Source organism: Haliotis rufescens, unplaced genomic scaffold (genome assembly GCF_023055435.1).
Source record: "Haliotis rufescens isolate VD_foot unplaced genomic scaffold, xgHalRufe1.0.p SCAF_8, whole genome shotgun sequence".
NCBI classification, from domain to species: Eukaryota; Metazoa; Mollusca; class Gastropoda; order Lepetellida; family Haliotidae; genus Haliotis; species Haliotis rufescens.
The window spans coordinates 39,744,524-39,751,351 of NW_025964372.1; positions in this window are offsets into that span (position 1 = coordinate 39,744,524).

The window sequence follows — 6,828 nt, forward strand, 5'->3', positions numbered from 1 at the left end:
ATGACTCCGGCCCAGTGATGACTCCAGCCCAGTGAGTACTCCAGCCCAGTGATGACTCCGGCTCAGTGAGTACTCCAGCCCAGGGATGACTCTGGTCTAGTGATGACACCAGTCCAGTGATGACTCCGGCCCAGAGATGACTACGGCCCCGTGATGACACCTGCCCAGTGATGACACCAGTCCAGTGGTGACTCCGGCCTAGTGATGACTCCAGCCCAGTGAGTACTCCAGCCCAGTGATGACTCCGGCCCAGTGATGACTCCGGCCAAGTGATGACACCAGCCCAGTGATGACTCCGGCCCAGTGATGACACCAGTCCAGTGATGACTCCGGCCCAGTGATGTCACCAGCCAAGTGATGACTCCGGCCCAGTGATGACACCAGCCCAGTGATGACTCCGGCCCAGTGATGACTCCGGCCAGGTGATGACACCAGCCCAGTGATGACCCCGGCCCAGTGATGACACCAGCCCAGTGATGACACCAGTCCAGTGATGACACCAGCCCAGTGATGACACCAGCCCAGTGATGAGTCCGGCCCAGTGATGACACCAGTCCAGTGATGACACCAGTCCAGTGATGACTCCGGCCCAGTGATGACTCCGGCCCAGTGATGACACCAGTCCAGTGAGTACTCCAGTCCAGTGCTGACGCAGGCCCAGTGAGATCTCCGGCTCAGTGAGTACTCTGGCCAAGTGAGGACTCCGCCCCAGTGTTGACTCCGGCCCGCCATGATTATACTTTTGTACGAACCAATTTCTGTGATAGGGTTAGCTAATTCATGAACGTAAATGTGAGTACTCCAGTCCATTGTTGTCGCCGGCCCATTGAGATCTCCGGGCACAATGATGACTCCGGCCCAGTGAGTACTCTGCTTAGTGATGCCACTGGCCCAGTGAGTACTCCAGCCCAGTGATGACTCCGGGCCCAATGATGACTCCGCCCAGTGAGTACTCCAGCCCAGTCATGACTCCGGCCCAGTGAGTACTCCGGCCCATCATAAACTTCATGATTATACTTTTGTACGAACCAATTTCTGTGATAGAGTCAGCCAAATCATGAACGTAACAGGTCAGCCAAATGAATTTGTGAATGAGTTGACCATGACCCGTTTCCACTATGGCAGAATGTCACACGGTGGGATTTATAAAGAACACCCCGTTAGGTTAATCATAATGTATATTCCTTTGGGATGATTAATTCTTGAAAGCAGCCCCTTAGATGTACACATATGAATTCAACTATGCACTTGTAAAACGTAAATAGCTACAGTTTTGTAAAACAAATTGTAACAAAGATAATTACTTTATCATGCTTATCGTATTGTCGGCAGAACTAGACCATCCCGCCTCACGGCTGACCCGTATGAGTGAGTGAGTTTAGTTTTACGCCGATTTTGACAGTGTTCCAGTTATATCACCGTGTGTCAGCTTGAGGTGGGACTGAAGCCAGAAATGTTGTCTTAGACGTTTACAACTTTCGTGAAGCCCACGAGCACGGGTTTCGTGCTGGCAAACCTAGAAACATGATCAGGACGAATTTGAGATTCGAAACCACGATCTATTGTACCACCCATTAGCTGTTAGAGTAAGACCGTCCTGTCACACAAGTAAGGGCCTCCGCATCTTTTTAAGCGTTTAAGACGGCCATTTTACACTTCCTATTGTCAATTTACCTTTTATTACTTAATCAATTCTAATCATGCGATTGATGTTTATGTAGCACGGTGGCGGTCGGGTAGCCTAGTGGTTAAAGCGTTCGCTCGTCACGCCGAAGACCCGGGTTCAATTCCCGACATAGGTACAATGTGTGAAGCCAATTTCTAGTGTCCCCCGCCGTGATATTACTGGAATATTGCTAAAAGCGGCGTAAAACCGTACTTACTCACTCACTTATATAGCACGACATACCAATACAACCAGGCATCGGGTATTTCAGAAATATCGAAAAATAACATTGGTATAGACTGGTTAGAAATGACATAATTCGATATGACTAGACCTCGGTAGAAACAGTCCATTCTGTCGAGGCTACAAAGGTAGGTTGAACTGACCTAGATAATGTCATATCATTGAGCACTGACCTAGATATCGTCAGATCATTCTGCACTGACCTACATATTGTCATACCATCTGCACAGATTTAGATATCGTTAGAACACTCAGCACTGGCAATAATATCGCCGGATCATTCTGCACTGAACTAAATATTGTCAGATCATTCTGCACTGACCTACATATTGTCAGATCATTCTGTACTGACCTACATATTGAGGTCATCTGCAGTGATCTCAGTATCGTAAGATCCCTGTGCACTAGATCGAGATGTCTTGAGATCAATCTGCACTGACATAGATATTGTCATATCATTCTGTCGTGGCCAACGTCAGGTTGCACTGATCTAGATATTATGCAGATTATTGTCTCATGGCATTATGTCTCAGTAAATATATTAAATGTGTATGTCAGATGTGAGCTACATTAGTGCCACTGCCCGCTGTCTATACTGGGCCATCTTGAGATAAGCGAATATTGCCCTATATTTTCACGCTGTAATCGCACGGTGTGTAACTTCCAAGATGTGACCAGCATTTCGGTTTCTGCTTACTTTTACATTTAGTGGTTTCTGGGGAATGGCGTATGCTGACGACAGCACTTCAAATACATTGCGTTTGTGCCCTGCGCCACTTCAGGCTCTTCCCAAATTTATTACAAGGATTTACCCTTGTATGTCTATTTTCGAGTACAGTAAACTACGGATATAACGAACTCAAAGGGACCACTAATTTTAGTTCGTTATAACCGTAGTTCGTTATAAGCATATATACAGCATAACTACAGAAAATAGTCGGGACAAAAAAGTAAGTTCGCTATATCCGTCAGTTCGTTATAAGCGTGTTCGTTATAAACGTAGTTTACTTTACTTGGCAGTCTCTGTAACCGTTTTTGAGGGTAACCTTAACCAATTCTTTATGACTTTAATTTGTGCATATACCAGTATATATATTGGAAACGTACCACATTCACCATATACAACTACATTGGGAGTGTTTATCTTTACTCCCAAATATCTTTACATGCATATACATATACATGCACCCTTTCAACCAAATCTAGCTCATGTACGCCCCAAACCTCAGCCTACAATTAAGGATTGTAACACAAAAATATAGTCTACAGTTGAGTAACCCTCTCTAAAACAAGCTTGTGCCTCATCCTTCTTAAAGGATTCAGCCCAAAATACTAATCTTCTATTAATGATATCTAAGAATATTTTACAAAGTACAGTATACTACGGTTATGACGAAGTCTAAGGGACCAGTAATTCTAGTTCGTTATTACCGTAGTTCGTTAGAAGCATATATGCCACATATATACAGAAAGTATATGTATCTTCAGTTCGTTATACGTCGCTTGCGACATAACCCTTTCCATATCCAATAGAAATCTCTGCATAAAGCAGAGTCGATTTACTATTCCGACTATATCATGAGCATGTGTTCTGAAATCACTGTCAAAAGTAATGATACCAGGTGTTCGCGAAAAGGTGAGCGTATCCTGCTCTGTCCTTAGGTAATCATAATAAATATAATTATAAGACATAACCATAATAGCTTAATAACCTTTAGCCATCAAGATATTACCAAACGGCGTGGGCGGCTCGACAAGTCAACTTGCGTGTATATGCACCAGCCGTAAGTTAGCCATTCGCCGCGTACCCTCAGGGAGTGTCGTGGTGGTGGGTCACCTGTTGGAGCAGCTGTGGTAGCAAAACCAAACACTATCTAGATTGTCAGGTGCCATGACATGTTCGCGGTATTGAAATGAGTTTAACTGGACTAATCCCTATTTTAGTTACGAGGGCACGGGTGAACCATTCTTCTAAGGCAAATACTGCTCGGCATAAGGAAAAGTTGACGATTGGAAAGTTGAAGTCACCCCTCTTGTCATACAGTCTTGTGGAGAATATTCTGTCAGTATGAATCTATATGAAACAGATGATGAAGTTTCACTGGTGTCGTTGTTCCTAATTCAGGTGGGTAAATCAGTGGAAGGGAATAAGCTGAGCTAACACATATTTCTATTGCTATTACTCGAGGAGAATCTGGGAGGATTTCTGAAACCAATGGGGTTAACGTCGTGTTCAACATTATTGCACTAAGATAGCTACGCGCGCGCGCGTGCGTGCATGTAGGTGCGGCTGCTGCTGTCGGGGGTTCGATTCCCGGCCGCGTCATACCAAAAGACGTTAAGAGATGGTACTTGTTGTTACCCTGCCTGGCGCTTGGCATTAAAGAACTTGTCGTCTCGCAGTCAGTATACTGTGTCTGAGTTGGGTATTCGTGTTAAACTGCGGCATGGTATCTCAGTGAGCTAGCACTATAAATCGGCATCAGTCCGGACTAGTAGCAGCCACACACACACACACACACACACACACACACACACACACACACACACACACACACACGTACGTGCATGCACGTCGCTATATAAGTGCAATAATCTTTGACGCGACGTTAAACCCAATTTCACCTCACCTCACCTGATACGGGTATTTTTTTCAGACCACTTTAAAAGCTACTAGTATTGGTATTGCTTTGGATTTTCACTTTTGGGCAAAATTTTAAATTTTTACTGGGAACGGAAGGTGAATCCTTGGTCCACTATTGAACACCTTTATTTCTGTTTTTATATTTCTATGTTCATCTCTTTTTTTTATTTTCAAAAAATAAAACGTTCCCTGTAGCTTATGGAAATCGAATACCCGTAGCAACTCATTATAGTACATTGCAACTTGCAACAGTAGATTATGATTTGGTTTGGTTTGGTTTGGTTTGGTTTGTTGTTTAACGCCGCACTCAGTAATATTTCAGCTATATGACGGCGGTCTACAATAATCGAGCCTGGACCAGACAATCCAGTGATTAATAACATGAACATCGATCCACGCAATTGGGATGGATGACATGAATAGATTATGGCTAATGTTAAACAATTAAACAAATAAAAGTAACTTCGGCTAATTGCAGAGGCTTCGCAGATGAAAATAAGAATAAGGAAGTACTGAATATTTGGAGAAAAAGCAAGGTCTCTATTATTTGTTTGCAAGACATTCGCATTTAGAAGGAGAAATGAATGGGGTCTATAAAGCATAATTGCACCATATAATTCCAATGCTAGAGGTGTTGCTAGAATGTTTAATAATAATGTAAAACATTATATAAATAGCACGAAAATAGATGAAAATGGCAATTATTTGATCAGGGTACGATTTCATATTGTTTTACCACCCGCACCAGGTGCAACCAAGTGAATTAATCAGGTTGAAAATAGTGGATGCACCATGTTATCATGAATTAAAAAAGTATATTTTCAGTTATTTTTAACATTAAATAAATTAAAAGAGAAAATTAATTGAGAATGTGCTTCAGGATTTAATTTTCAGGACATATTCTTTTTATTTTAATTACTCTGGAAACAAAAAGTTCCTTTATAACCGATTCACAGCTCATTCTCATCTCTATCAGTCTCATCACTGGACCATGCCATCTCTATTGATTCATTTCTTGGAATCTGAGATTTTAAAGATTCCAACTTGCCGCAAGGGTGTCTTTGGTGCCGCCTTGTTGTGGTCATCAACAGTGCTACACCTTCATCAGGAACAAAATCTATAACACAGGGCCCATTCATTTGAAGTGACGTCAGATGAGACAAACTGTCACTTTGAAGTCTGGCTCTCCAGTCAGATTTTACTCTTTTTAACAAACGCAATCCCCTTTCACACACAGAGGACTTTACTGGAAGAGATAGGACTACTCTGATTAGAGCTAAGATATCCTTTAGGAATCACTGTTTGTCATCGGATCTTGCAATTCTTTCCCATACTGATATGAAGTCAAGAGATTCCTCAAAGTATCTGTTTTTTCACTGCTGTCCACTGTAACAAAATATTTGTATATCTGTTGGAGGTGAGTGGCCTTTCTAAGTGATGACTCAAAATCTTTATTTCATCGTCACCAAATGTGTTCACAGCATCTGGAGTTTCCGGCCAGTTGTCAGGATTAAGAACATAGGAAACCCCACACACTTCACTTTCAACATCAAACATTTTGGTCAGGTTTTCTTTCATCAATGTAACCACCTTTTGTGCATCACTTGTAGCACTTTCTACTTCATACTCAGGATTTCCCTTGTTTCTTGAACGACTGGCTGCCCTTTCAGGAATGCTCAGTTGATGTCTTCTGAACCTGTATTCATCCCTTGGGGGCTCTTTCTCCACAGTGACACCTTCCATCATGATAATTCTCAATTTGTCTCTGGCAGACATTGTGTCAGGTCCAACTCCTGTGACATCAACTGCATCATGCACAGTGTGAAGCCATGCATCATTAGACTGGAACACTTTGCTCAATTAGCAGCATATTAAGGAATACCAGGTAAAAGTTAATAAACATAACAAACTTTACTGGCTGCATAATTTTCAATATTGTCCTTGACTTGCCCTAGTTGTCCCAACTACCAGGTCTAACTTCATTTTCCAAGTCAGTGTGTGAGTGAGTGAGTATGGTTTCACGCCGCTTTTAGCAATATTCCAGCAATATCAGAAATGGGCTTCACACATTGTACCCATGTCGGGAATCGAACCCGGGACTTCGGCGTGACGAGCGAACGCTTTAAACACTAGGCTACCCGACCGTTCCTCATTTCCCAAGAGTGTTGATAATGCATCAAATGACTGATTGACAGTTTTCACTGCCCTTTCATGATGAGGTCGCCATCGGCAGCCTGAAACGTTCTCTGGACGTAACACTGCCTCTGCTGCTACT